Source organism: Neopsephotus bourkii, unplaced genomic scaffold (assembly GCF_033783945.1).
Source record: "Neopsephotus bourkii isolate Nb327-2 ecotype Australia unplaced genomic scaffold, CSIRO-AGI_Nbou_v1 NB_1060, whole genome shotgun sequence".
Classification (NCBI taxonomy): domain Eukaryota; kingdom Metazoa; phylum Chordata; class Aves; order Psittaciformes; family Psittacidae; genus Neopsephotus; species Neopsephotus bourkii.
The window spans coordinates 3,128,216-3,142,709 of record NW_026901548.1 but is presented as its reverse complement, the minus strand read 5'-3'; the positions used below and the strand labels follow the sequence as shown (position 1 = coordinate 3,142,709).

General features: G+C 47.6%; 1 long non-coding RNA gene across 1 annotated transcript; it reads left to right on the top strand.

Annotated features, from left to right (window-relative positions):
* Positions 1-8,381: 8,381 nt before the first annotated feature.
* Positions 8,382-12,015, top strand: LOC133216738 (uncharacterized). Its single transcript, XR_009726712.1, has 3 exons — positions 8,382-8,576; positions 9,570-9,701; positions 10,676-12,015. It is a non-coding gene; the product is annotated as an uncharacterized LOC133216738 (long non-coding RNA).
* The last annotated feature ends 2,479 nt before the right edge of the window (positions 12,016-14,494 follow it).

Genomic DNA, 14,494 nt, shown 5'->3' with positions numbered 1-14,494 from the left:
CCACTCATGCAGGAAAAAAGGGGTTTTATTTGCTAGAACTTTTATTCTTTGAAGAAGAAATAGAAGAGAAAATGACTTGGGAAAATGCAACTGTGCTCTTTAAGAGCCGGTGGCTCCCGATGCCGCTCTCCTCTGTGCCCTCCTGGAATTGCCTTGAAATAACTTAAATGAAGCTGCGCTGCTCGGGGGCTGTCAGGTTTGTTGGACCTCCTTGGCAATCAATTTAACCTCCTGGAATCATATTATTTCTGCTGCCTGAAGTTGCTGAGTCAGTGATGGGCGGCCGGGGGCTGCCTGCAAAGCTGGGCCTGCTCCTGCTTCCCCATGGAGCCACACAGGACTTCTGTCCTGTGTAGAATGAGGCACCTCGTGCTGTTCCTCCACCTCGCTATTTCTGGAAGGGGCACTTGCATGCTGTCATCAGCCAGGGGTGGGACAACCTTTGGGGGCATCTGTGGCTGTGTGCACTGAGTGTAAATCAGCTACAGCCACCCTGCTCCACTCAAAGGGCAGGGAAAGGAGCAGGATGCTTTGGCATCCCAAAGGACTTTCCCTGCCCCTTGGGTGGAGCAGACAGTTTAGCTTCCTCCTGACTCTAACAGAGAGAAATACACTGTGCTCTCTCACATTTGTCCCCTTTGGGGCTTGCCTGTCTTTAGAAGAACCCTTTATAGCTGCAGGTGGCATTGGTTGACATTGGGAGGGTACAACCATGCATGCAGCCGGTGAAAGGCATCCCTCCTACCCGTCAGAGCTTCACCATGCTTCACACTGCAGCAGCTTTCTACAGCTGATAATTACTCATCCCAGAAACAAATAATCACCAAGTGGAGGATACAGAGAGTTGTTCACAGAAGAAGGGAACTAAGAGCACTTTGTCTGTGTCTGCGTCTCCTCCACCTCAGCTGGAGGGATCTGCCCAAGCAGCTATCTGAATACTGTGCTCCGTAATTACTAACTACATGAGCATTTCTCTTTTACTTTGTTTTGCCTGCAGATAATGAAGTGTGAGAGCCTTCTTTAGCAGCCTCTCATTCCGTGCTGCTCCCAGTTGATTTTAAACCTGGAACAGAGAATGGGACCTGCCTTGAAGTGATGCGACCCAGGAAGATGTCACCCAGAAAGAACACTGTACTCTGAGAAAAGCCATCCAACCTGAAAATTCCTCCAGATTAAGCCCAAAAGGCAGCTGCAGTGCAAGGCTGTCTTCAGGGGCTTTACCTGGAAAAGTGTTCAAAAGAAGAGGAATAAGAAACACATTTGCCAAGCTCATAAATCTGTGACCTTGAGACATAGGCCACCAAGGCAACCCTGGCTTTGGCAATAGGGTCGCAGCACAATGGCAGATGGGGACAACCACAGCAGCTTGGAAATGGACCTTTGATGAGTTAAGACATTTCAAGGGGAGATTTGCTGGTGTTTGTTTGGAACTAAATTCTGCTTTTGTTTCCACCACAGCATCTAAAGCCATTGAAGTAAATTAAGTTATAGGTGTTCCCCATCTGCACCGGTGGCTCATTGCATTCAAACAGTGCAGTGAGTCAGGGCTGGGTCTTGGTACGTCCTGCACCCACATCATTTGCAGACTGCCTGTCCCTATTGCTCTCCTCCTCCATCAAGTCCTGCTGCCTGTATGCAGGGAAATAACTCTTGGGACTCTAGGATACTATTATTCTTGTGAAGGAAACAGGAGCGATGGGACGCCCCTCTTGCAAATCCAGTCCTTCTCCTCCTTTTCCCTCTGTAAATGTGCTCTGATGCTGACAATCAGGCTGGAAGAGTTTGGGCCAGCACAGACATGTGTAAAGTTTTATTGTCATCACAGCAGAGAGGTGTCTGCATGGGGAATATTCATGTAGCTAAAATTCAGGTGTCTTTTATTTCTTTTTATCACTCTTCATGCGATGCCAGCAGCTCGGATTGCTGCTGCCTGCAGCCTTAGGTGTGCATTAGCTTCCATTTGATTGCTGTACAGCAACTCTTCTTATCTTTGAGAATTAACCATTTCATAAGCACAAGAGGAGGTGTCTCGCAACGTGAGCGTAATGCACCAGGCATTGCACCAAAGACTGCAGAGTGCACCACTCTTTCAGTCAATGCTGAGTCTTTGACACCTAGAAGAAAAAGTATATCCCAGCCCTGTCAGATGTACAGAGCAATTATGCAAAGCTGTCTTTAAGAAGGTATTATTCTCAGGACATTTCCCCTTTTTTTTTGGTGAGAGGCAGTATTTCACAGAGATCCTCACCTTTCCTTTGTCAGATAATTCAGTGCCACTTACAGTAAATTATATTTGTGCAGTTTCATTATCACATCCATGTAATTTCTGCTGCCCTCCAGTAAAGTATCCTCAGGCTTTAAGATGCAAAATGATGTTGCTGTGATAGGGGAGAAAATAAAACAAAGGAAAGGCAAGCAAGGTGCTTCCTTTCTCTGCACTGCCTGCATGGGTGTTAATGAGAGTCATCTCCATGTACAGGTCTAGCATCTGGCTGCTCTATTTGTTGCAATTGTAGCTTTTTTTTGCTTCTTTTCAGGGAGAAATCCCAATCCCATTTGTGCTCTCTTATGACACAACCCCCTGCAAAACAGGAATACATCTATAGCTGAAACATCCACATGCTTTTTAAGTGCTCTCTTCCCACTAACTAAATACTGTGGGATGTTTCAGGGTGAGATACGAACTTCCCAGCTTCATCTCTTTTCCGCTCCCGTACCGTCCTAGCTGCCTGCTGTTGACTCCTTGTAGGTCATTTCCAGCAACATAAGCAACACCAGCAAACAGCAAAATTGCAAGATGCAAATGCCCTTCATTTTTGGCTTTGAGTCAAAAAATAATAAGTTGACAATAACCCTGCCAGAATATGCAGCAAGGGTGACTGCATATTTCTTCCTACTAGCGTGACAGCACAAGGGAATTGAGCACCAGGAAGAGACAAGCCTGTGCTCTCCTGGATGCTGCAGCATGTGCCTTGTCCCAGGTTTTAAAGGTTTAAATGATTCCAGCAGCCAGGAGCTCCCTTCCTCTTCTTCAGCAGAAAAAAAAAAGGGGGGGGAGGAAGAACCAGGAAAAAAGCAGGTGATATAAAGTTATATTAAAATAATAGGAAATGAGGCACAAATTGGGTTTTTAAAGCTGATGTGGGTGTAGGGAAGAAATGCTTCTCTGGGTGATGTCTCTGGTGAAGATGAGAGGGCAGTTGGGCACCAGCAGGGCTGGAGCTGAGGGCCTGAACCTGCAGAGCTGGTCTCCAGCTCCTGCCATACCCCAAATACTGTCCAGGCATCTCATGAGCCCCCAGATATGGCTGGTGGAGTCCTCTGTATCAGCACCCAGGGTTTTGCACCTCAGGACAAACTTGGTTCCTGCCGCAGTCTGTTCATTACCTCTGCATTCCCTCCACCATCCCTTTGCAGGCAGTTGGTCCAGCTCTGATGCTGACCTGTCTCAGGCTTTCCTTCCTTTCCAAGCCTCCCCATCTCCAGCCATCCCTCTATACTGCCCTGTCAGCATTGGCATCCTTGGAGCTGAAGGGTTCGAGGTGGGTCCTCAGGTATCCTTCCTTCTCTCCAGAGAGCCAGAGCTTCCCACCAGTGCCAGTCCCTTGGCACAGAAGCTGACTGCCATGCTGTCGTGCCACCCTCTGCAACGATCATGTGGGCATCCCCGTGGTGGGAATAGACTCAATGACTCCTGGATCCCTTAGAGGTCAAGATTTGGGACTCACCAATGATCCCAAGATCTTGAGTTGAAAGTATCAGGATGCTGCTATGATACTGCATGCAAGAGGAAGAAGCAATGAAGTCCGGCCATGGAGGGATGCTCATCTTCCAGCATTCAGATTTCTCCCAGCTCAGCCCATCTCTGATTAAACTGAGGTCCAACTCCAGCCCCAGAGGCTCTTTATCTCCAGCCAGGAGGAGACCGTGGAGAAGAATCCTGCAGTGAGCAGCACTTTGGGAGTTTGTGATAGATGCCATCTACCTCATTACTGAACAATGAAACTTTATTGTTCCCTCTGTTCTATTGATTTTTATGTCTCCAAAGCGCGCTGAAATGAGTATCTGTCAGAGGGGGACCGCTTTGCTGATCTGCATCTTTGAAGTGGATATCCATGGATCAAGCCCTGTGGCTGCTGTGTTGAGGGGAGGGGAGGGTTTCCCCACTGCCTCCTCAGGGGGCTGCAGGGGCTGTGGCTCTGGTGGGGGTTTATCCTTCCAGTGCACCTGAGAGAAGGATGTACCTACCTACAGGTGCGGTGGGGAATACTGCACCATAGCATCTTTGCTGGAAAAAAGCAGCATTTAGGCCAATATCCATGAAATTAGGCATGAATCTTCCCAAATTAGCTTGGTTTAGAGATTGAGGCTCCATCAATGGAGACTTCAGCGTAAACCCTGGCTTGTAGCAGTGCTGCACTTTTCAGCCCCTCTCCATGAGTGCTGGGAGGGGACTCCACATCTCCATGAGTCTCCCTCAGATGCTCATGTCCTCAGTGTGCAGCCACCCTGCCTGCAACCTAGATTAAATACATGTCTTACATGTTTCAAGTTTGTATACAGCCCTCAAGCGGGGAAGCATTTGCCCTGCAGCCTACACATATATATATGGGAACTTCACAATTAGTTAATATTTTATGCATAATTCATTAAATTATACTACATTTTCTGGGAATAATTAGCTGACTCAGTACCTCTAATGAACTGCAGGTTCTGCTATGACAAACACATTGGGTGACCCCATGGGACAGCAACATGCAGGCGCCTTTAAGCAAAGTTCAAGCAGCTCCTAAATTAACCAAAGCAAATCCCCAAAGATGCAGTGTTTATGCACTGAAGCAAGAAGGGAGGGCTCTCATCTCACTGGTCTTGTCAGCCACTAGAGCCCAAGCAGCAAGAGAGAGAAAGTAAGAGCTATTTACCTTGTGCTAATAGGGAGCTGGGCAGCTCAGGTGAGACTTGACTCCTTTTCCTTTATTTGAGTTATTGCATGGAGCTGGCATGGAAGTGATCCCCAGCGTGGAAACACCCAGATGAAAATGGATATAATTAGCAGCAAGATTTTCAGGCTTAAATCACCATCTCTTCTTAAAATTCTGGTCTGAATTGAAGGAAAATCTGTTTGAGCTGTTCTGGTTTTGGAACTAGATGAGCTTTACGGGCCCTTCCAATCCAAATCATTCTATGAGCCTATGATTCTACGACAGCCTTTTCATTTTGTCTCTCATTTTTGGGTCAAATGAGTGATACAAAACCTGGAGCAAAGCCAGCACCCCAAGGGTGTTTTCAGCACCCAGTTGCTGCCTGCTCCCAGGCAGGGCCCCTTGCTCTGTTGGCATTCACTTACGGCATTAAATGCAAAGCAGTGATCCCAAGGCAGGAGATCATCTCCTACCCTGCTCAGCCTGGCTGCTCCATCCGCCCTGCATCAGTGCTACAACCATGTGCCTGGATGCTGGATGCTGGATGCTGGCAGCATCTCCAGGGCACACAGTTTTCTCAGCTCATGCTTCCTGCTCCTGGATGTGGGCAGAAACAAGCAACTCACTGAAGATGACCTCAGGAAAGTGGAGATCTAACACACTGCTGCCAGTAGTCTGAACTATTCTGTTTTCCCTAGACAGAATGCTCCCTAACTGAGGGGGCAGAGTGAGCCCGTCCTGCAGCAGGCATGTGTCCACCACCAGTAATGGACTTTAAGTGGAGGGCTGCAAACTGGTAAGTATAAGGATGCTGGGGAGGGACTCTTCATTAGGGACTGTAGTGACAGGACAAGGGGTAATGGGTTCAAACTTAAACAGGGGGAGTTTAGATTGGATATAAGGAAGTTCTTTACTGTGAGGGTGGTGAGGCACTGGAATGGGTTGCCCAGGGAGGTTGTGAATGCTCCATCCCTGGTGGTGTTCAAGGCCAGGTTGGACAGAGCCTTGGGTGCCATGGTTTAGTGTGAGGTGTCCCTGCTGGATGATCTTAAGGTCCTTTCCAACCCAAACTATTCTATGATTCTAAGTATATGAACTGCATGTGCCTCTTTGACTCTTAGAAACATTAGATTTTCAACTCTGACATAGGTACAAAGGAATACAAGGAGTAAAGCTCCACATGTTGGGGGAGAGCATGTTAAGGCAGACAATGATGACACCTGCCTGGTTGAGTTTAGGCTGACAAAATTCAGCAGAGAGACCTCTGGAAGGAGGGAAAAGGATGCTCAGGAGAAGCAGCACTGGCAGGGCCTTCCTCAGAAGCATACCTCATTTCTTTTAATTAGGTTATAACTCAATTACGAATGCAAGGCTCTTCATTCCTGACAAGTTTTCCATAATCTTAATGTGATCTCATGTCAGAAGGGTACCTTCCTCTGATAACCAAGCCCAGCTAGGAGTTTAAGTAGAATAATAGCTGATTAAAAGGGGTTAATAGATACACCTCAAACAGAAGTAAATTAATGGGAGACGTTGTCTGTTGGCTAATGGGATCAGAACCGTATTTGTTTAGTTTATGAATGATTAATCTCCCTCTCTTGGCATTCCTCAGATGCTAATTGCACTTAGGGAGCCCGTGTTTGTTTTTACAAGAGCTGGAGGTGGCAGAGGGAAGGCAATGGCTGGCCCAAAGGGGAGCTCCTTCACCCTGTGTAATGGGCTCTTGGCACAGCCAGGGGGAATACCAGTAAACCCACACTAAACCAGAGCTGACCCCAAACGTGGGAAACTCCTCAGTTACAGATATTAGTAAAGTCATTTGGGGTATCTGCAAAGCGCACAAATGCAGCCGGTGCTGAGGCTCATCCCACCCTCCTGCACCGGGAATTTCACACCACAATACTTGGATTTTTCCCCATAGAAATACTCCAGGTTGAACACAGGAAAGCTAAAAGTGCCAAAGGAGGGAACCCACTTCTCATGGCAACTTCTGCATCTGACAATTCGGAGAAGGAGAGCAGGAGCATTTGTCAGAAGTGCTGGGAGGGAAGCAGTAATTGCCTGGAAGCAGCCACAGATGCGGGGCTCATTCCAGCTGCTGCTGCATCGCTAAGAGGTAACCAAATCATTTTCCTCTCTGCATACTTGTCAGCTCCATTATCTTTGTACCTAACAACACAAATGTGCTATCTCAGCCATACTGTGAATTTACTAGCAAACAAACCATTTTAAAAAACAATAAAAAACCCAAAACAAAACAAAAAGAAAGGGGTTTTCATCTCATGCTTAGCAAGCATAAGGCATTTTCTAAACAAAGCCCTGCCAAGCGGGGTCCCCAAGTCATTGAGGTACCAAAGCACGTGCCACCCAAGTCAGCTGGCATCACCCAGCCCAAATTTGCAGCATGTTTGCAAAGGGCTTATTGAATTTGGAGCCATAAGGAGCAGTTTTAGAAGGCAGGTACCCATCCTGAGCGCAGCATCCCTGCAGTGATACTTAATTGATCTTTGGAAGTCACTTCCAGAGATCAAGATCTGGGCTCACCAAACTGCTGAGCTGTGATAAAGGCCAGCTCTTGGCTCAGTTTAGTTTGAAATGTCCCAGGTGATGGTGGGCTTTGACTTTATGGATTATTAGGACTCATTGATGACACAGTTGGTGCAGTGGTGAGCAAGACTGGGGTGTTCATCCATTCCTTGACTTTACCAAGGGATGGATGTCTGAAAGACAATGAGGAACACTGGGAAGACCAAGCCAACACCACTTCTACATAAGACCTTTTTTTAAACTTTGGGATGAATTGGAATGGTCTGAGGGAAATCTCATTTTAATCATAAAACCCTGCTGTTACCAAAATTGCACGCTAAGAGAGGGGATGCTCTTTTACTATTCTCCATAAATAACATTACTTTGTACTGTTCCCAGGTATTTCATTCATCACTGTATCATACAGAAAACCTGAGCTGAATAAAACCTTCTGAAAGAAGATGAGGAGACCCATTCTGCCCTATAGATTGTTTTGTATTTACTGAAGCCGTTCTTTTTCTCTGCCTGCTTTCCACAAACAGGGACAATAAACCATGTATGAGGAGGGGTGAACTTCTGCTTTTTGCCAAGCAGCATCAGAATAAATTCCCTATTAAGGGAGTCACCTAGAAATACAGGGTTTAATAAATTGATGGATTATTGGCTTTCCAGCTGGATGGTGCAAGCAGCGCTCTCCAAGACTGGGGGGAAGCTCTGGCAAGGCAGGTTTTGGCTGAGGTCTGATGGGCAAAAGGGGGGTGAAAACCTGTGAGAGCCTTTTTAAAGCCTGGGTGAGGTGTTCAGGTGTAGCTTGTTGCTGGAATATGGGAGGAGCTGGGGAGTGGAGAAGCACCAGAGCATTTATTAAGCACCCTCATCTACCACCTTCCTGAGCCATTTGATGCCCCAAGCTATGAGTGTTTGTTGTCCAAACCAAACTCCAGATGAGGTCTCCTGAGAGCTTATGGCCAGATTGCTGGCCCCAGTGCTTATAAACCCAATGAGACGGTTATGAGCATGAGGGATGTACAGATGTGGCATCCAGCAAACTCACCTTGCACCTGCAAGGACTATGGCCTGCCTCTGCCCTGCTAAATGAAGTGGATCTTGTGCCTGAATCTATAAGAGGTATGAGCACATATGGGTACAGGTATGGGGTGGTTGTGCAAAAGCAATAAAGACTCTGCTAAACCCTTCTTTAAAAGCTGTTAAACTCACCCAAAGGTAGCACTGGAAGAGGGGGTTAGATGTAGTGACAGGTCTTGTGTGCAGTGATTGAGCTTTGGGACCCTGTGGATAGTGGCCAGGGGGAAGCCTGTGGTGATGGGTGTTCCTTGTATGGGACTGGGTGAGTAAGTGGTGCCCCTCTAGCCCTCTCCCCCACGCCAAAGACCCAAACCTGCCTTTGTACAGCAAGAGCAGCCTCCAGGCAGCGGTTTGAAAACACTCTGGCTTTTGCAGGCGCTTACAGCTGCAGGTAGATGCCTTGTGAGGCTGTCAGAAGTGCCTAAGCATGTAAAGCACCTCATTCCCAGTGCAAATGCCACCAGGTGTCTGCCCGCATCATTAGGCACCTAATTGCCTCTGAAACCTAGCTCCTGGGAGCAGGGCGGCTGCTGCCTGTGGCACCTCAGCAAGGCAGCACAGCTCCCACAGGATAAAGCCCTCACCCTCATTCCTGTGTCCTGCAGGCTTCCCCCTGCCTCAGTTTCCTCATGCAGCAGGTAATTATTCACACACCTTCAAGAAGTCCTTTGAGATCTGCTGATGAGCTGTGCTGGAGAGAAAGGTGGTACCAAAGGGCTGATTATTGCAGTTGATGCTAAAAATACCCCTTTACCTAAAGCACAGCATGGCACCGACTCCAAAGAACTGGGAGCAGGGTTAAAAACGCATCCCAGCAGATAATGGCAGGAGCTGCCCTTTGTGTATCCATGTTTCTCACTTGTCCTTGCACCAAGGGGCTAAAAGGCGACAAAGTTTTTGCTTCTCATGCAGTGACGAATGGCCTGGCCAGGTAACAAATTCCAGGCTGGAATATGCCTCCTCAGCAGCCCAATGTGTGATTGCAGTGGGCTTTGCATTAATTTGTGAAATGTCGTGTTTAAATTGGTTTTACAGTTCACTGGGAGCGTGAGGCTGCAGCCTCAATAGCAAGTGATGCTCTCGCACAGCCAGAGGAAATCATACTGGAAATTGTTGCTGACCCCTCATGACTGGACCTGGCAGCAGGGAGCAGGGACTAACCCAGGTGTAAGTTACTAAATGCACACATACTGTGAGCAAAGAGCATCCTTTTCGCTTAGATGACTTAGCACCATCCATGAAAAACTTAATTAGCCAATCAAAGAGATGACCCAAATGGCACAAACTCCACAATACACTTAAGCACAAACCTGGGAGACTCCAGTTAACTCCTGCCCTGTCTGAAGGAAAGGTCCTTTCCCGTCTGTGCAGGTCCATGTTTGCTCTGGTTAAATGTTAATGCAGGTTTAGCAGAAGCCTGTGTTGCCTTTGTGTGCCATCACCATTCCTGGACTGAGGGGTGAGTTGGTCCCTGCTGCATTCTGCTACTGAATCCCATCAGGTTAAAGTGTGGTTGCACATCAGATGTGTCTGCAAAACCCAGCAGCTTCCTATCCCACAGAGTTGCATGTTCACCCTCAAATCTGCTGACTTTAGGGATAAAATATGTCTCTTATTACATTTTGCCCCTTTTAACACAGCAAACACAGCAGTGATTTCAGGGTAGGAGCTGGTTCCCTTCCCATCGCAATGTCCCACCAGTGGGATGAGCTATGGCTCTTCTTCACCCCCAAAGCCCAGGGTGAGCTTGCTGAGCTGCCAGCCTGAAAGCAAGCAAGCAAAGTAAAAAGCAAAGAGAAAGAAACGAAACCCCTTCATTTCTGTCATGGCTTTTTTTTTCACCCTGGAAAATGATCTAGAGCCAATAAACCCAGAATCCCACAAGGGCAGTAATGGCAAGTCACTTTTCCGAGTGTAATCACACTTGGAGAGACAAATATCTGCAGCGTGTCTGCATGGGCAGGATTCATACCTGAGAGCTGCCAGCCTCCTCCAGCCCCTTCAAACCATCCAAAGGCTTTGAGAGACCTTGGCACGAACCTGCTGGTTCCCCCTTGGTTGGGTTTTATTGAAGTCTTTCTCTCAAGCAGCCCCTGCTCTCAGGAATCATTTGCTCTTTATTCTAATACGTCTCTTCACAGGCAGGAGGCTGCGCTGAGCTCCACACAATGTGTCCATCATCTTAGTCCAGGCATTTTAATTGACACTGCAGTAAAAAATCTGGCACCCAACATTTTCTCCTTCGAGCCACAATGGAGAGGCTGTGCCAACAGTTCGACCGTGCTCGTTTCCCTCTTCCAGTTGGGGGGTGCATGTGTGGAAGAAGGGCATAGGAAAGAAACACACCACCCCCCCCCAGTTTTGGATGTCAGTTTGTCACTACATCAGCCCAGGATCCATTGCTGGCATGGCTCTCCTGAATGCGTGTCTGTCTGTCTGTCCAGTGGAGCTTTGCAGCACACAGGAATAGAGATGACATCTATCCTGAAGCTTTGACTGCTTCCCTCTAGGACTAGTAGTAAATATGGGTTGCTTTGCTTGAGGAGGTTGCTCCGGTACAAAGGGGCTTCCCTTGGGTAGACTTTGGAACTGGGTTGGGGAAACCTCAGCTCCCTCAAGGGATGGGGTCCCCCTGGACTTGTCCCCTGCCTCTCCCCTGCACCTCTGAGTGAGCTGTGGGTTGGTGCAGCCCCGCGCTGAGCTCCAGGAGCCAAGCAGCCGAGGGGACTCCTCTGCTGCTGCAATGCAGGGCTGAGTGCAGGTTGCAGAAAACGAAGGACACACAGGCACTGCAGAACCAGGGCCGGAGGCTGGAGGGGAGGATCAGAGCCCAGCATGACACCGCTTTCACTTATCCCATCTTGTGTCCCTTGGGCTGTGCCCATTTCAAGTCAATGCCATCCATAAACGGGCAGCCAGCAAAAGGGCATTTCGGGCACCAGTGCATTAAGGAGGTGAAGTGGCACAAATGCAACCAGGAAAAGGCAGGACTGACTTGCACTGTGCTATATTGCTTACCTAATGCTTTGGCAAGAATCTGGAGCCAATTCATCACTGTTTATCCCCCAAACCAGCTATTGCTTTTGCCAAAGAATGGGGAGAGTCACCTCTCCTCCCTCCTGGGGCCATTCGTGCTTTGCTTTTCAGGGAGGTAGCACTAATTCAGCTGGGCAGAGGCAAAATGCACCGATAGGAACACACTGATCCAAAACTCTTCTAAAAACTCCAGAAAAGAGCAAACAAAGGAGTAAAGGCAGTTTTCTTTCTGTCTGGTCTTGCTTATTTATCACTCCTGCTGTTTTCAATATAGACCAAGGAGAGGGCAAAAACGAAACAAAAAGCCATTGTAAGTGGGGAGGTAGCAGCCTTTCCGTTTCTTTTGTGCACGTAAATTGCTCCCATGAATTAGGCTATTTTTGGTTTGGCCAAATTCCCCCAGATTAGAATGGGTGAAAGGGAGAAAAGAACTACTTGAATCAAAATTTCCAACTTTTCCTGCTTCTCTTTCCTTACCTTAGTCTTGATTCTTGGTGATACCCAGTGGCTTGAGCAACTCCTATACTTTTACTGACATAAACCAGCCCCAGCTTTTTTCTGCAGACCATCTTCAAACCCAGCATAAACAGGAACATAAGAGATGAACATACCTCCAGAAGATGGAGTGGAAGATAAAAGAAGGAGTGAAGTGGTGGAGGATATGTGTTTGCTATTGCACAGAGAGATGGGGAACCAACCAGCCACGAGGAATAGCATGAGGAATTGGAGCCAGCTCGGCAGGTTGCACACTGGCAATGCCTCAAGGACAAGAAACAAATGATCCACTGCTGTGTTTGTAATAGGATGGAGGGTAAAGGATGGCAGGCAGGGAGAGACGGTCCCGTGGCTGGAAGGAGCAGGAGGGAGATGCTGGTGGAGATGTGAAAATCCACCCATTGGGTTAGGCTTTGGGGAAAACTATTCCTTCATTTTTTCCTGTCTGGTTTGCTGTCCTGATGGAGTAGCTGAGGTTCTGGGCATCCACAGAGCGGGATAGAAAGTAATGAGGGGAAAGGATGGATGGGAAAATGGGGCTAAAAACCCACGGAGCAGGGAGAGGCTGCTGAGCTGTGGGACACGAGGTTTCTTCTTAAAGTACCTTGGAGATTCCAAGGGAAAAGGAATGCTGAGAACACGAGAAGGGACAGAAGACATCAGATGGACATCAGATGGGACACAGCAGTTCGTGCATGGGGTGTCAGGGAACCTCAGTGTTACGGACCACAAGGGAAGCTATAGGGAGATGGGCAAAAAATAAGCAACACTACCTCAGGACCTGTACTAGTCATGACAGCTGTAACAGATGTATATCAAAAGCTCCCACAAACCCTGGAAATTTCATTAAGAAGTCCATAATCCCTGGACACATATGGAATTATGATACCCCTCATCCTTCCCTGTGTCAAAATCCTCCAAGCCTCAGCTACCTTAAGAAGTTGTTTATAATAGATCTGAGAGTTTACATCTTCTTAATGCTACCATATAGGGTGTTTGCAGCTGGATATATTTGACTGAAATAGTGCATTTTTTTATGGTGATCAGGCCTTGATTAAAAAAATATTTTTTGTGTCAGACACTTTCTGCCACTCTCTGCCATAAATCAGTTTGTCACATAGATGGTAATGAAATGAGGTTTTCATTCTCTTAAACACATCCAAGGGGCTTTTGCAGCATCGTTGCATCCATGCTCGCACGTTGGACTCAGTGGTCCTTGCCCTGATGGTCCTTGGAGGGCAGCACTGGAGGATGTAGGGGAAGGAGACAAGGACCGTCTCAAGCATCACTGGTGTCTTGAGGGTCATATCAATATCCTGGCACCAGGGCTGAGGACGGAGCCTGCACAAGCTGCTCACTGCAGACCTCATCAAGCAACCTAGATCTGAGCTAAATATTTAAGATGCTGATGTGTCCCATCCTGAGCAATAGCTCTGCAGGGCATAGGGCAGTACCTGTGGGTGTCTCTTGGTATTTTAATTAGAAAGAGCCTTTCCTCTTACTGCAATGACTGGCAGAATCCCACAGTGATGATGAAACCACTTGTCCTTTCAGCATAATATTCTCAGGACAGCTGCTTTGCAAAACAAAACCCTTTTTATAGTGAAATACCCTTATTTATTTAGAATTCCCTAGCTTGGGAACATGGGATGAGCTGGCTGTGCTGTGGGAACCGGGCCATCCATCTGCCACTCCTCACTTTCAGAGCTTCTCAAGTTTCAGGCTGGCATCTCTGATCCTAAGTCTACTTTAACCATTTTAATAGCACTAAATGGAGTCTCTGTTACTGCCTTTATCTGCTCTCTATGTCTTCCGGGTCATACATGCTTAGTTTACTGTCAGAGACAAGTTTTTACTGCTGTCAGCACTGCAGCGTGGCGGTACCTGCAGAGCAGCAGGCTGCGGGCTCTGCTCTGCCTTCTTCATTGTCAAGACAATTACCACCCGCAATCTGATTCCCGAACATTTGTCTTGTGTTTCTTAATTGGTGCCATCAAGGAAATGCTGGAGGGGAAAAAATAACCCTACACAGTGCAAAAGCGAAGGGGATGTTTCTATGCTGTTTATAACCCTTTGGTGCAATGGCAATAGTAATTAATATAACTAATAATTAGAATTGCCTGCATCACGTTAAGGATGTGATTTCCTTTGTGCACAGTCAAATCTGAACTCATTTTCCTTTGGTCACCAGAGTAAAAAAGCCTGAGAGGAAAATAAGCCTACAACCAAGGGAAATGCATTTAACTGGGGACAGTCAGGGGCTGCAGTGACCCCCCCCCCCCCCGACTTGCTGCAGATCTGCCTCCAACACATACTTGGTTTCCATGCAGGATGCTGGGGATGTTCATGCCCACTCCATCCACGTTTACCCCCCTGGGAAACCTGGTCGGCTGTCTTTAAAATCCTACCAAGCAGAACAATGCAGGTGG